Here is a 16,994-nt window from a genome sequence, read left to right on the forward strand (position 1 = left end):
GTCAGGGTTGCAAACCATCTGATCTCATGAGCTTTCTGTTTGTCTAACGTATGTCTGCCAGCTGGCAATGTGTGGAGTGGGGGTGGATGGAGATATCCAGCATTTCCAACTGCAGTGTCTCAGGAACCATTTTTGCAAGCCATTACCAAACTGAATCGGACATGCAAAACCTCAGCACAAAACACCCTGATTGTCCCTAGAGACCCATTCGCATGGAGAGCAGCACATGGAGAATGTCACGTGACCAAGGTAAATGACATGCTTTGCATGCAAGGGGTCCCAGGTTCAGTCCCTGGCATCTCCAGGCAGGGTTAGGAAAAGCTCTTGTCTGAAGCCCAGGAGCTACTGCTTAAAAGTCAGTCATGTGCAAAAGGGCTTAGCTTCATGGAGAGCAATAGTCTTCAGTTGAATGGGCCAAGCCTACAAGCTGGTCATGTCCTAACTTAAAATGAGTTGGATTTGTAGCATCATCACGATCTTTCACTTTTTTTTTTAAGAGAATGAGAGGCAGAAGAGAGAGAAGTAGAATGCAGGGAAGTGAGAGATGAAGGAAGAAAAGCGAAAATGAGGCAGTCCAGGTGGGCATATCTGGTCAGAAATACCAAAAAAAGTGATTCCTGATTCTGAAAAGGGAAAGGTCTGCAGATCAATGGTAGTCATAGAGCACAAGCTTTGCATGCAAAGAATCCCAGGTTCAATCTCTGGCATCGCCAGGAAACGGGAAAACTCACGTCTGAAATCCCAGAGAGTAGCTGCTGCCAGCCTGTGTAGACAACATTAAGCTAGGAGGATCTGATTTGATATAAGGCAGCTTCCCACGCACCTAAGGAGATTGCTGCAATCACATCTGAAAAATTTGCTGCCACATTGCTGTTACTATGGATTCCTTGGGTCTCAGAGTGTCTCCCCAAGAACAATGAGGAGCCAATGTACAGAGAAGTTTTTGAAGACCTGGGGTGGCCTGTTCCTCGGCTAATTAAGCTCAGTGGTCCACGTTTTCAATAATAAACCATTAAAAGAGTGTAGCTAAAGTTCATATCTGTAGCCAGATAAATGCTTGGTTGGTGGCTATGGTTACAAATGTTGGATAACTCCACAAAAGTACCTCTCTAGTCCATGAGCTGGCAAGCAAATTCTTATTATGATTCATACAAACATATGACTAGAAAGGAATTTGAGTCTGTATTTGTTTTAAAGCTTAGATCATAAAGCAAAAAACTCAACAAGACTAAGCAGAGATGGCCAATACAACTCAGAAGCACACCACTAAAAAGCTACCCAACCAGCAAGGTTTGTCACACCTCATAGCAACCAGGTGCCCAAAACATGTTTTGGACTACAATTCCCATCAGCCACAGCCAGCACAGTGCTAGAGGGCACCTGGATGAGGGAGACTACCATATACAGTAGGGCCCCGCTTATACGGCGGGTTAGGGACCAGGCCCCTGCCGTAAAGCGGAAATCGTAAAGTGGAACCCATTGACTATAATGGGCCGCGTCGCACGAAAATGACGCGAAAATGTCGCACAATGCCGTAAAATCGCAAAATCGGCTTTAAAACGGGGAATTTCCCCTAACTGAGAGCCGCCGCATCAGCGGAACGCCGCAAAACGGAACACCAGTAAGCGGAGCCCTACTGTATAGGATATTAGCTCAGAGTCTCCATACCAACCATCTGCATTCAGCTTCACAAAATCCCCTCTGATTTTCCTGGCTTCCACTGCAAGGATAAGCCGCATTGTGTTTGATACAATTGCCTTGGTTTGCTGGGAAAGGATTTCAAGGTCATCAAATCAAGCCCTCAACTTGGAGACAGATTCCTACTTACTAAAAACGCCATGATAGATTAGCATGTACGACTCCAGATTATAGTTTATTGTCAGCAGATAAAAGCAAAATGGACTATTCCAACAGGTCCTCTTAGGGTAGGGGTAGGGAACCTGCGGCCTTTCAGATGTTGCTGGACTCTATCTCTCATTTGTCATGTTCCCATCCAGTACTGAATCCCACGGAGAAGGTGGCAAGGCAAAAGCAAGGCTGGTCAGAAGTTGCAGGACCATGGATAGCTCCAGGTGAGCAACTTCCTCCAACAAGGGTTGGGAGCAGTAAGCCTCTTGTCTCCAGCTTACCTCTTCCAGTCTTCACCCCCTCGTGGAGAACTACAGAGCCTTCAAGGGCCAATCTTCTGGCCTGAAGAAGGGGACACTTCCTCCGTTCCATACCTGTCCTCCTGCTTTGCTCCCTGTGCTGCTGTGAAGTGTGGTGAGAGTCATCTAGTTCCTCAGGTTCAGGGGAAGGTACCCATGAGGGTCTGGGCCACAAGATTCCTCTGGGGGCTCCTATCCACTAGCCTCAGTTGAAGTGGTCCCCTGATCTCCAGCAGCCAGCTCAGAGCACTGAACTTGATCCAGCTCTTTAGCTGGTGCCGCCAACTCTGTGTCTGGATTGCTGCTGGATTCAAGGGTTGTGACACCATCAGCCCCAGTCCACACGTCCAGTGGTGAGGGATAATGAGAGCTGTAATTCAGCAACAACTGGTGAGCCAACTGTTCCCTATCTGTCTTGACCCTGGGATCAGATTATCTGTATTCAAGGGACAAGACTGAGGCCTCTGAGGCAGAAAGAGAACTGCGTGCAAGGCCAACCCCACAAGATGAGCTTTTGGTACCCATTCGGCCCAAGGATGTTGAATTGCAGTCCTTTGACTCAGAAGGCTCCTTTAGCAGAACAGCAAAACGCCAGGAGTAGCTGAGGTGCACGTGAATCCTGGTTGAAGGAACACACTTTACCTTGGATATAATCACACTGAGGGTTGAGATTTCAGTAAATAAGATAGTTTGCACTCATTGCAGGAAACAAATGTTGATGGAAAATATCCTAGTTCTAGCTAGCTGCAGTTGGAGATGGAAAGAGCCATGCTTGCCCTTTCATCTGTGCAGGAGAGAGAGGAAGACAAAAGGAAAGATGTCTCCTCTCCCAAAGTGGAACAAAGAAGGAGAGAGAAGCCCGGAAATGAGGTCCAGCAACCCCTAAGAGTATCAGTGTAGCACCTGAAGGAAGGTCAGCACAGGTTACATCAGAAAGACAGTCTACGAATTTTGGAGGTCCCCCTCTCTATCTACCTTAACCCCATGCAAAGCCCACGCTGAGTTGCATCCCAGCACTTCCAGTAAGCTTCATCACAGAAGCCCCAGCACAGCCAGAGTCTCCCCTGCTCTCTCTGAGTAAAAGAAACAGGCTGGGTCCCTTTAACAGAAGAGGGACCTTTCAATCAAGGTGGAGCTTGCAATGGAGATAGAACTGTTACTCCCGTATAAGGCTCAGTCTCCAGCGGACTGTTGCTGAAGCAGCATCTGGGTTTTGCTCTCGTATGGTACAACCTGAGCACAGGATTTTGGCAGGTAGCTACAGGGCGCACACTGATTGGAAGTGAAGCAAAGTGTTCTGCCCTGAAATGTTTGCAGGTGCAAACGATATTGACAACAGGATTGCATATAGCCCTCCCCGATGCCATCATGAGCCCAAATCATCACGAATACGTGATTAAAAGGATGCCTGGTGGGGGCCCAAGCTTCATGCCATTCTCTTTGCATAGCATCCAGGTGAGCATTGGCACTGTACAGCTGTGCAGTAACAATTGATTTGCATTGTGTGTGTTTCTCCCCCTTTTCCTCCAAGGATCTCTGGGTGGTGTGCATGGTCCTCTTCTCACAACCACCTGTCAAGGAGGATAAACTGACAGGGATTTGAACCCAGGTTTCAGGGTACTTCCAGATGATCTGTACATTGAGCATTCATCCTGATTCATTTGCAGGGAGGTTTGACAACGTTGTGTCAAATCCCAGGTTAAGCAACACTTTCCAGTACATTTTCCCATCAATTTCCTTATGGCAAGAAGTCTGATCTTTTGGGGAGGCAGGTTTGTTGTGCAATATCTTCTGCTCAATTATAATTGCTCAACTTGAATTTGCCGATATGTGAGTGAATCCCACCGGAAAAAAACAGTATGGAACTGCCTTGAGTCCAGGCCAGCACCAGTGGCTGGCTAGGTTGGGTCCTGGATGGAGGGCCCAGGGGCTTGGAAGGACTCCCACTCACCTGACTGCACCAGCATCCACTGCCTTGCCTGTCAGGCCTCTGGATGCCCTTCAGCAGCGGGGCAGTGGGGCCACTTTTGAACAAGACCCAAGCTAATTCCCATCTGCAGTGGTCAACCACCATTCTAAATGTAATGCTCCAGCCCATAGTCCTATGAAATTTATACTCGTTGGATAGTCTTCTATGGTACCATCATGTATCAAAGGATCTCCCCTATAGAGTAGGGTTTTTTTTTAAAGTGTCAATCAATTTTACATCTGATTGCCTTGTTGGCTGCTGAGCTGCCAAGCCCAGGGAAGAGATTCACACGTGAACAAGCCGGTTGTTTGTTTTGAAACACCACTCTTGTTCCGCTTGAAGCCGAGCCTTCCTTCCCAGCGTGGCCTTGCTTTTAAATTCTGCCTGTCTTTTAAACAGTTCACTGAACAGCTCTAGCCTAGCAGGCTGAAGGGACCGGGGTTCATTGTCCAAACATGTTATCATAACAGCAACTGGTAGAGCAATGCCTGTCCATTCCTAGCTGGATACTCTGCAAAAACCCGTGTGCATAAGTAGAGCTAAAGAAGAGTTAATACTGAAGTTGCCTGGAGCTGGCCCTGGTAGTTAAGCCACTTTAAAACCCACACTAGTCTAGATAGGCACTTTGGGGGAAATGGCCATCAGCCCTCTTATTTTACCTCCTTCTTCTTGGTAACTGGGAGCAGTGGCTGAGGGCTGTAGAGCGCCTGCTTTGCAGGTGTAATGCCCAGATCCAGTCCCAGGTATCTCCAGTAGGGATGGGGGACGGGATTTGATTCAGTTGGGATTTTAATGCGAATCTACCTAATTTGCACTTTCCGAAATAACATACGAATCGAAACCCAGCTGTCCTTCGAAATCTGCGCTCTATGAATTTTGCAATGCAGTTCTACAACCAAGCAATCTGTACAAAAATATTTACATTAGGGGAATATGTGCATCAGAGTTGCCTATGCTGGTGAAAATCACATGAAATACATTAGGGGGAATTGCTTGCAAAAATGGGTACGTCAGGCAAAATTGCATACAAAAAATGTGAGACGTTTGCAGTAAAATGCTGGCAGATTTCCATGATGACCTTTTAAAGAAAAAAATTGCAAACTGATGCAGCAAAGCAGAGAACTGAGTTTAAGACAGAAAAATGGAAAGAAACAGGATGGACAGATCTGCCCATCCCTCATCTCCAGTGCGAAGGATCTCAGTTGCTAGACAAAGGAAAGGGCTCTGTGTCTCCTGGAGACCTTGAAGATTCATTGCCAGTCAGATAGATGGACTGGTAGCCTGACCTGGTCTAAGGCAGCTTCATGGGTTCAACCAACAGTTATCCAGAGACGTGTCGTTCGCCCTTGGAAGCAGCATGGGTAGCCCTTGTAAGCAGCCCATTCAAATGCCCTGCTAGCTTCAGCGGACGGCAGTTCTCACCCAGAATGTGTTGATATCCCTAGAGAGAGGAGATTTCCATAAGCAATCGCATGAGAAGAAGCCCTTGGAAAGCTCACAAGCCTGATCAAAGACATCCCCTGCCTGTCTACTGTCAAGCTCTCTTTGCAACTGCCTGCTTAAAAGTGGACGAATTAAAGCCACATATTCCCCCTCATCTGTTCCCACTATTATTTCCAACCTCCCCCCCCACATCTGTAATTTCCTTCCTATATCTTGCCTTCCCTGCACCCCTGTTTTATCAGAGAGAGTATTATCTGTTGTGGTCTTTTAATCCACAATCCACACCGATCCCTTGAGAAGGCTGTTGGCAAGAGGGGGGAATCTGGGGGAGGGAGTTAGCAGAAGCTCCAGATGATCCCAGCCAGGCTGTGATGAGCCGATGTTGTTTTAAAGCAGATATTTTGGACTGCTGCCTTGTCCAGAGAAGCATTACTTTGGCAAAAGACTAGAGGGTGTTCTAAGCTTCCCAAGATTCCCTGAGACTGAACATCTTCTCACACATGATGCGGCTACAAACTTGGGTTAACCACCAAGTATTTAGGAACACAGGTATTGGAGTCTGGTATACGCTGCCATGCAGAGTGCAGGAATAGTCTGGTAAGACAGTTGGTGGAAAGAATAAAGAAACGTAAGGTTTATTACTACTGGGAAATCAAGTTATTCTGACTACAGACATACATGTGGCCATTGCAGAGCCATGAAGCTCACGCTCAGACGCTATCGCTGACTGACTAAAAAGGAAGAGGAAGGAAGTAAAGCCTGAGGGGAAAAAACAAGTAGCTAAAGAAGAAATCAAGGAGAGAAGAATAGGTTGCCTGTCTGTCTCTCTCTCTCTCTCACACACACACACACACAAGTTCAGCATACTTGTTACAAACAGTGGTGCTTTACTCCGAACAATCGGAAGCTGCCCTACTGAATCAGTTCATTGCTCCATCCAGCTCAGTATTACCTATACCAGTGGTTCGCAACGTTTTTCCCGCATTGGCCACTTGAAAATTGCCGAGGGCCTTGGAGGACCACTTAATGATTTTTCTGCCTGTTGTAGCAATTGCAATGCACTGTGCTAGATGCTGCATGATTCTTTAATTGCATGTTATTGCTTCTTTTATTTCCGATGCGTTGCATGGCATTAATAATGAAAGCCAGTCTAAGAAATCAAAGAAGGAATAACAGCGCCATTAAAAATCAATTTGACTATCGAATGCAATGGGTTTGCAGGCTCCCATCTTCAGCCACAAATCCACAGACATGCCACGGACTGCCTGAATGAAGCTGGTGGTTCACCAGCTGCAGTTTGGGAACCCCTGGCCGACGCTGACTGCCACTGCTCTCCAGGGCTTCAGAAAGGGAACTCTCCCAGCTGTACCTGGAGATGCCAGGGACCGAAGCTGGAGCCTTCTGCATGCAAAGTAGTGGATGCTTTACCCACGGAGCTATGGCTCTTCCCCACACATGTCCGACGTGAAGCATTCTCGCTGCTGCTAAACGTTAAGCTGCCCTGAATCACTAGAAGAGAGTGAGGATGCTTCCAAACACAGAGGTGAGCTGGAAGCCAACGTTGGTCCTTTTCGTTTATACAGCTTCTTCGGCCCAATTGCTCATGTTCAGAAACGGCAGGCACTGTTCCTCTAGGGGATATTGTGTTTGTTTTGATTGGAGGGGGCATGTGGGGATGGGAACACTTCTCAAAATGGAAAAGGCCGTGGGAGAGAGAGCGTGTGCTGACAGCTCATCTCAGAGGCTGGAAAGTGGGGGGAATTAATGTATGTCATCTGGTTAATAGAGAGAGGGCCTCTCCTGACCTTTGCTTAATTGCCATCTTGTTCCTACAAGGGAGCAAAGAAGACATCCAGAAATCCAGTTTCCGCAGCTTCTCTGCCTCCCTCTGACAGCATGTGGCTGAGACATCTCTCAGGACCGTTACAGCAGGGGTGAGGAACCTGTGACCCGCCAGATGTCGCTAGACGATGGCTCCCATCATCCCTGACCATTGGCTATGCCGGCTGGAGGCTCATGGGAGTTGGGAGTCCAACAACATCTGGAAGGCCACAGATTCCCCATCCCTGTGTTTGAGATAAGCACATCCAGACAGTACACTGAAAGCATCACATTGGTGCTGTTAGGAGACCCTCCCCAAGCTACAGTTTCCATAGTTCTTTGGGGGAAGCCATGACTGTTAAGGGGACATAAGAGTGCCTTAAATGGACGGTCTGGTTGTGACCGAAAGCTGCTCCCCAAAATGAAGGGGTTGACACGGAGGGCAGCAGCTGTGAAAAAAGGTGAATGCCATGTAAGGAATTAGAAATGGAGCTGAAAATAAAACTGCCGATCTCATAATGCCAATATGGCAAGATCATAATCTATGGTGGAGCCACGCTTAGAATAATGCGGCGTATCGTCCTGGTTGCTGCATCTCCAGAAGGTCACTGCAGAGCTGGAAAAGGTTCAGAAAGGAGCGGCTCCCGTATGGGGAAAGGTAACAACATTTGCAGGAGAGTGTTTTAGTTTAGAATGAGGGTGAGGGAAAGAGGACATGACGGTGGGGTATAAAATTATGCATGGTGTGGAGAAATACTAGAAGTGGGGGCCATCCAACCAAGCTGAATGTTGGGAGAGTCAACTCGGGCAAAAGAAAGAGTTTCCTCACCCAGCGCATAGTTAAACTATGGACTTCGCTCCCACAAGAGGCAGTTATGGCCGCCAGCTTGGATGGCTTTAAAGAGGATTAGACAAATTCACGGAGGGTAAGGCTGGTATAGCATAGCGGGGAGGAGAGCCTGGCTGGGAGTCCAGAGTCTGTGAGTTCAAATCCCCGCTCGGGTCTCCTGGGTGTCAAGGGCCAGCTAAAGATCACCCCACAGGGAGTGGCTCAGGGGTTACGTGCCCTGCCACCTGTGCAGCCGTGGGCAAGCTGCATAGTCCCAAGGAGCCCAGTTGCCCCCCAGCTGGCAGTTGTGGACAAGGCAGGGGCTGGCTTGTGCAGCTGTAGCAAGCTGAGCAGGCCCTAGCCAGCTGGGGAAGACTAGCCTCAGAGGGAGGCAATGGGAAACCCCCTCTGAATACCGCTTACCATGAAACCCCTATTCATAGGGTCACCATAAGTCGGGATCGACTTGAAGGCAGCCCATTTCCCTTTTCAAGGCTATCAGTGGCTATTAGCAATGATGGCTAAATGTTCTGCCTCCAATGTCGGAGGCAGGATGCTTCCGAATGCCAGATGCTGGAAACGGCCACTGGGGAGAGTGCTGTTGCCCTCAGGCCCTGTTTGCGGGCTTCCCATCGGCATCTGCTTAGCCACTATGAGGACAGGATGCTGGACCAGAGGAGCCATTGGCCTGATCGAGCTACAGGGCTCTTCTTATACTCTTATTACTTCCACACGCTTAGTCCTCCGCTATCCCCCCATTACGGAATTCATTCCACGATATGACATCATCCTGCAAGGAGTTTCCTCACCAGCCAATGAGAAGGGGCAGGGAAGCCCAAGGCATGACAGCATCACATCATGTCCATTCCACGTCTGGAGACGGGAGCCATCTGGCCCCCACACATTTGCTGTTAACGTCTTCATCAAATAAATGCCCTCATCACTTGGCTGCGATGAGAGGCTTGCCTTGTTCCCAATGACTGGAAGCTCCCATTGGTAATGAGGAGTGACCTGAGTTTCTAGGGGTCAAGCCAGTGCTTCCCTTGAGTCCAACATAAATCATGGATGGCTTGGAAACTCCGGTGGAGGCCAGCTGCTTGACCTGGGAGAGGCACCCGATGGAAGTGAAATCTGGAAGGATCACAATAAAGGAAGTATTTTCTCACACTGCCTATGACTAATACTAGAACAAGATGCAAAGTGATGGGATTAGGACTATCTAGGTAAGGGGGGCAGCGGGTAGGAATTTAGGGCAGATGTCTAGGGCCCCACTTGGCAGAATGAGCAGGGGGCCGCCAAACGCAGTAGGGCTCACTTTCTTACCATACTTTGAAGGAAGAAGTGATATCTTATTTATTTATTAAATGTATATCCCACCCTTCCTCCCAGAAGGAGTCTAGGGTGGCAAACAAAAACCATAAAAAACACTCTTAATTTAAAAACAAAAGGCTTTAAAATCCATGCTGCCATCTAAATGGCAAACCCCACAAAGCTATTAAGCCTAGAGTCTTAAGTATGGGAGTAAAAGGAACGAGACCCGTTTGTGGTGGAGTAGTAAGAACAGACGTAGGTAGACGTAGCCATGGCCACCAACTTGGATGGCTTTAAAAGACGATTTGACAAATTTACGGAGGGTAAGGCTATCGATGGCTGCTAGCCACAACGGCTGTGTTTTACCTCCACCGTTGGAAGCAATAAGCCTCTGAATGCCAGTTGCTGGGAATCACAAGTGGGGAGAGATTGCTGTTGTGCTCAAATCCTGCTTGCAGGCTTCCCGGAGGCATCTTCTGGTCGGCCACTGTGAGAACAGGATGCTGGACTCGATGGGCCTTCTTATGGCGATTGATAGCTGCTTCACCTAAAAGGGATTCTTAAGTGCTTGGTAGTGACTCTATACATGAGCCTATTCTCTCATATGTAAGCTTTCCCATATATTACAATGTAGTTTCCCTGTATGTTTTCCCCTGCAAAGCAAATAGCAGTGCTGAAGGGGGGACACACAGTTTTAAATGGAAAATGTCACTCTGCATTTACAATAAAAAGTGATAAATATATATAAAAAAGGACCATAAAACATGTTTTTCAAAGCATCTGTGTTTCACTCTAATACTGTTTTGTGCAATAGGACGATGAGGGTTCAGCCTTGTTGGCATTTCACATAATGTTTTAGAGGTGCCGGCCTGCTTCAAGAAAGGGAACCATTTACACACCCCAACCAAAAAAAACACTACTGCTGCCTTTGCCAACCGGCTGCCTTCTGGATGTTTTGGACTACCATCACTGTGCTGGCCGGGGCTGATGGGCCCTATGTTGGGAGAGACTGCTTTGCTGTCACTGCCCCTATCAAAGGCGTCCTCCTCCCTGCAGAAAATGGCACCAGTGAAAGTTATGTGTACTTAACAGTTTCTCGGGAAAGATTACCGGCCGAATCGGCCCCTTTGGGCAATGAAAAGGATTGCATGGGATCAGGCTCTTCAACTTTGATCAACAGCAGAAAGACAATAATTCTGGCCTGTAAAGAGTTAGGAATATAGGAAGGTGTCTTATTCTGAGTCAGACCCTTGGTCTGTCTAGCTCAGTACTGTCTACACTGACTGCCAGTGGCTCCCTGGGATTTGAGGCCGGGAATGTCCCTGGTCTTACCTGAAGATGCCAGGGCTTGAACCTGGGACCTTCTGCACGCAAAGCAGATATTCTACAGCCCTTCCTGCAAAAAGCAGGGTAGAGTTAACAGAGGAACTGGCCTTGTACTGAGTCACACCACTGGTCTGCTCAGTATTGCCTACACTGATTGGCAGCAGTTCTCCAGACTGGGGAGTTGCCAGGGCTTGAACCTGGGACCTTCTGCATTGCAAAGCGAATGCTCTTCCGATGAGTTGCAACCCTTCCCTTTTGCCTTTCAAGCAAACAACTTTAACAAGAGTCCCGTCAGGCAGCCATAAAATCTGCATCCGGGGTCTGTCTATATATGCATTATTCCCAGCTCAGATTTCCACCCAGCCCTTCACTGTTTCGTGCTTTTCTTTGTTTCTTCCCTCTTTGAGTTTTCCCAGCAGCAATGGCAGCAAATAAAATAAAAAAATTTTTGAAATATTAATAACTGATGCTCTGAGCAGCCTTTGCCGTGTGTTCTGCTTCACCTTGCTCCTCCCGGGAGCTGTCTGCACTTGGCAAGGAAACTTCAAGGATGCCAAAATGGGGGGGGGGGTGTCAGAATGGGAGACGTTACGTGTGCAGCTGGTCTCTGGGAGCATCCAAGACCTACTGCCAAGCCACAGAGGCAAACAAGGAACTGAGCTTAGCTGGTTAAACTAAGCTTGCTTGATTGGAGAGCCACATTTGCTTAGCCTCCGGAACAGGAGGGATGGGGGAGAAATTTGTTTCAGTTCACATTTGGGGGAGAACCTACTAAATTTGCACTTTTGGGGGGGAAATGTGCAAACCCACTTGCACTTCTCTGAATTTTGCAGTGGAGTGCACAAAGATGCATACTCTGGGGTATAAAATGCATATATCTGTGAAAATAACATGGAGAAATATTGGGGGGGGATTGCTTGCAAAAAGGTGTATATTAGTCAAAACGGAATGCAAAAATATTCTTCTTAGGAGACATTCACGCAGGATGCTGATGAATGTTAGTAAGAAATATGGAGAGCTGGATTTCAGAGTGGAAAATGAGACACGTGGGGAACCAGAACTGACAGATCTTTCCATCTCTGTTCCAGGGCCAGCCTTAGCACATACAGCTGTTGTTCAGCACTGCAGATTTCCAGCTTCCAATTTCCAGGTTTGTGTGCGTGTTTAAGGATATATAATACTGATGTTTTTGAACATGTCATGTTGGCTTCTTGCTTCAAAGGCAAAACCATTTCAAGGCAGCCCGGTGCACCTCTCCCAGGCCCAAAATCAACCCTGGGGAGGGGGCTATAGGTGTATGGATGGGAGGAAGAGAATCAGTGCAGAGCGACCACAGTCTAAGGCTGCAAACACACCAAAAATTTAAAGCACGTTTGAAGATGAAGAACCCTAAGAAGAGGGAACAGGTGGGGCTGGGAAGGTGCCCATCCACAGTTAGCAGCTCCTGAATAGACAGCAGGGTGAGCAGGCACACAAGTCACCTGTTGACACCTTTCCCAATACAGGGAGATGTGTTGTACGTCTAAATATAGTGCTTCTTTTGTTATTTGTATCAATACATAGAAATCAGCACATACAAATGCCATGCAATTGGGTTTCCTCCTTTTCTTGTTAATGCAAATCCTCTTGGGAGGGGGCAATGCATAACTGGCCAACCAATCTGTGGGGCAGGGCCAAGGCAGCTCTTTGGATAAAGTCCTCTCTGCTATTTTGTGGCCTTGGGGCACGGGGGTGTGTGTTATCTGATGACAGTGGCAGTCAGCAGCAGCATTGGGTTTACAAAACGTTAATGGTCAATCTGTGCACTCTGTTGCAACCAGGCATTGTGAATGTAATGGGCACTGTGTCTTTTTTAATTGTGAATTTCTCCTAATACACATTTTATATCTAATTTTCCCTATTATATATTGGCGTTTGGCAGAGGTGTAGTCATGCAGAGTCTCGGAGGGGTCTTAGACCCCTTACCTTTTTGGGTGCAGGGTCCCAGCAGGGTCCCAATGTCTCCAGCATCCTACAAGCCAATCAGCATGAAAGGGGAGTGTGTTAGCCACTGAGAAGAGTCTTCTAACATGCTTCCTTGTCCTTTCCTGTGGATTGGAGCCAATCGGAGTGAAAGGAAGTGAGAAACACTGGAGGGGGGGCAAGAAGGAATCAGCAACGAAAGACTAGGCTATCTTTCTATCTATCTCTCCCCACGTGTTCAAGTTACTTGTTACAAGAGTTGGTGCTTTATTCCCAACATTATACACATTTTTGCAAACCAATTTCTCCTAATAAGATGCATTTTAATGGTGTTTTCACTAAAGTATACCTTTTTGTACACAGTGTACCCTAGTACATGCATTTTGGGGCATATTCTTGGTTAGAGTGTTGGACTAGGACCTAGGAGACCAGAGTTCGAACCCCCACACAGCCATGAAGCTCACTGGGTGACCTTGGGCCAGTCTCTCTCAGCCTCAGAGGGAGGCAATGGGAAACCCCCTCTGAATACCGCTTACCATGAAAACCCTGTTCAGAGGGTCGCCATAAGTCGGGATCGACTTGAAGGCTGCCCATTTCCAGTTTTCTTTGGCTTGAGAACTGCATTACCAAATTGAGAAGCGCAACTTTAGAATGATGGCTGCACTTCAGTTCACGTATTCTTTCGAAAAGTGTGAATTAGGTAGGCTTACCTTTAAACGGAAACTGAATTGAATTTTCTCCTCTGTCCCTAAATACAATCCAACCTCTCCGGACTCTGCCTCCCCTATCGTTCCTTGGTACTAAAATAAATCCTGCGGTAGGCCTGTGTTTAGAGCCCATCGAGGAGCTGTATATAACTAGGACTAGATATTTTGCTGGTTGAGTCAAAGGACAAAATGGGCTCCCCTACTTTTGCATATAGAAACTGGCAGAAGTGGCAACTGACACTTACTTCAACACTGGGCTAGCATCCTCCATTGACGGTGAGGACAGCAAGCTAACTTAGGAGGCTCAGGACAGGCCAAGGCCACGTGGCACACACAGCCCTGCCCTTCAACCCCTCTCCTGCCACCTCACCAGGGTGTAGTTGTCCTGGGGGGTCACAGACCCTTTACTTTTTTGAGAGCAGGGTCGCAGCCAGGTCCCTATGTATGAGCCAATCTGCATGAAAAAGGGGCATGTTAGCCACTGAGAAGAGTCCTTGTCTTTGTGCTGATTGGAGCCAGTCAGAGTGAAAGGAGGCAAGACAGCCACTTAGAAGACTCTTCTGAGCAGCTAACACACAGCCTCCCCATTCATGCTGACTGGCTCCTAGGGCCGTCTGTTGTAGTGCAGAGTGGACTCATGAGATGACAGGGAGAGCAAGGAAGATGAGGGAAAGTGGGAAAGGGGGCATGGCTGTGAGCAGGTGTGGCGTGACTATCCTGAAGGGACCCTGCACTTCTGAATTGGCCACTACTGTATCACACTCCGCCTAATGGTGGAGCTGGCCTTGTGTGTAACCCTGGTAATGTAACATGTTTATTAGCAACATCTGTGACAGGTGTGGAGAACCTTTGGGGCTCCAGATGTTGCTGAACAGCAACCTCCTATCAGCCCCAGCAAGCATGGTCAGTGGCCAGGGATGATGGGAGTTGTAGTTCAGCAACATCTGGAGGGCCAAAGGTTCTCCTCACTGGATCTACGTGGAGCCTGAATCAAGATTTGCCAGACGACGTACACACAAATGAACACACCGTGGTTCATCTCCTAGACAAGAGGCAACAGCAGAGGTTGTTGCATTTCCAAAAGCTTGGGAGTGCATTTTTTAGTGGGCTGGGTTATAAGGATTTCATGAGCTGCCAGGTCACTTCTCTGGCAGGCTATTAATAATTCACTCCTGCAATGCTCTATTTAGCATCTAAAATTATCCCTTCCTTTTGACAGTGCAGAACTAACAAAGCCCTGGGCCACTTCTCCTGGCTTAGAAAAAAGGCACGCTCGGAAGGGGAGCGGGAGAGTCCCTGCGGCGAGACAACGTGCCCGGTGCAGAGAGGCTTTAACAATCAGCGGCGCCTGTCCTTCCCTGATGCGAAGGGCAGCAGGAGGGTGAGCACATTCATTTGCAAAGAGATGAACCCAATGGAGCCCACTGGCTGATCATTTTTCAATGGCCAGACTAAGCAATGGGTATAATGGGGCTTGTTTCAGTCACTCCATGTGTCACTCATTCGTAGGCACACAGGAAGCTGCCTTATAGTGAGTAGTTTACTGATCCCTCAAGCTCAGTATTGTCGACACTGACTGGCAGCGGCTCTCCACGGTTTCAGACAGGGGACATTCCCAGCTTTGCCTGGACATGCCGGGGGTTGAACCCGGGACCTCCTGCGGGCAAAGCAGATGCTCTGTGGTCTGTCTGCTTAAAAATTAAAGAAAGCTTGTAGTCCTCAAGGTTCTGAATGAAGGGCTGAAGTAAATAGAAACATAGGAAGCTGCATAATACTGAGTCAGACCATTGATCCTTGCAGCTCAGTGTTGTCGGCACTGACTGGCAGTTGGTCTCTGGGGTTTTAGGCAGAGATGTCTCCCAGCCCTCCCTGGAGATGCCGGGGATTGAACCTGGGACATTTTGCATGCAAAGCAGATGTCCTATCACTGAGCTACGGCCCTTCCCTGAAGGATCTGGCTTTGCTTATTTCCCTGACATTTCTGTCTCCCTTTGATGGGGAACCAGGCAGGACTGCCACCAGGCAGATGAATTCAGCTTCCCTTCTTGCTCACCAAAGTGATTTATTATCCTTGCTCTCCTGATCCACTGGAACTTTGCCCAGGCAGTCTGTTTGATGGTCTTTTACCTCGTCGTTCTTAATACAGACAGAAACTCCCATGCTCATGAAAAGGCCCTGTAGCAAAAAAAGAAAAGAAAGAAAAAGCCAGCAGCACTTCTTGGAAGCCCCTGTCCCAACAGGATTGAATTATTCAGTGAGACGGATCCAGAAGGTGGAGAGAGTAAGGAAGTGGTGATCACATTAAAAATAAACAGCATGCTATTTTGCAGCAGCAGCAGCTGAAGTGACTGAATAAAAAGGAAGTGTACAACTGGCCTGGAGGAAAGAATTTGGATCTCCTTGTATGGAAATACAAAGCCAATGATTATTATTTGATTGCTGTTGAAATATCTTGAGTCAAATGAAAAAAGCCAGCAAATGAGGAACAGAGTTCAGAAGCAGAGCATACACTTTGCATGCGGAAGGTCCAGGTTCCAGAGCCGGCACCAGAGGTTGGTATGGTCAAGCCCCATAGAACTCAACAGGACTGACTTCTAAGTAGATATAGTTTGGATTGTGCTGTTGGTAAACCTTGACTAGGGTTCTTCTGCAAAGACATCCATATCCAAGCAGGGTTGGCAACCCCCTGCCTGGAATGCCCTGCCCTTATCTTTTAACGTGGCTGCTCCAAACTTCTTTACAGATTTAACCCTTTACTTCAGAAAGAGGTCTGAGAAATGAGTAAGAGTAAGAAGTATCTTTTAAAATTGTTCTTTTCAATTCACTCTTGAATGAACATCATACCTAGGGCAGATCCACACCATTCATTTAAAGCACATTCAACACCCATTTGAAGCACATGAATCCCACCACAGAATCATGGGAACTGCAGTTTGTTAAGAGTGGTGAGAACTATAACTGTGAGGGGGAAATGACACTTCCCAGAATTCTTTAGGGGAAGTCATGCGCTTTAAATGCAAGTTGGATGTGCTTTAAACGTATTGTGTGAATCCACTTAATAAATTTTGCCTGCATGTAAATTGTGTTAATTAATTTTTCAAAATGGAAATGAGCTATAAACTGTAGTGGGTGACCATGGGCTACGCACCATCTCTCAGCCTATCTGCCCCACAGGATGAAAACAATGGAGAACCATGACTACCCCAAGGTATATTTAAAATGTAAAGGATGTATTGTATAACCATAGTGTGAAATCGGATACTTATAGGTAACACAGTATGACAAAACTGGGCGGAAGTAATGAGTGGGGTATCACAGGGCTCGGTCCTGGGCCCAGTGCTCTTCAACATTTTTATTAACGACTTGGATGAGGAGGTACAGAGCATGCTTATCAAATTTGCAGATGATACAAAATTGGGGGGCATAGCTAATACCATGGAAGACAGAAAGAAAATTCAAAGGGACCTTGATAGGCTGGA

The sequence above is a fragment of the Rhineura floridana genome, chromosome 17 (assembly GCF_030035675.1).
Source record: "Rhineura floridana isolate rRhiFlo1 chromosome 17, rRhiFlo1.hap2, whole genome shotgun sequence".
Lineage (NCBI taxonomy): Eukaryota > Metazoa > Chordata > Lepidosauria > Squamata > Rhineuridae > Rhineura > Rhineura floridana.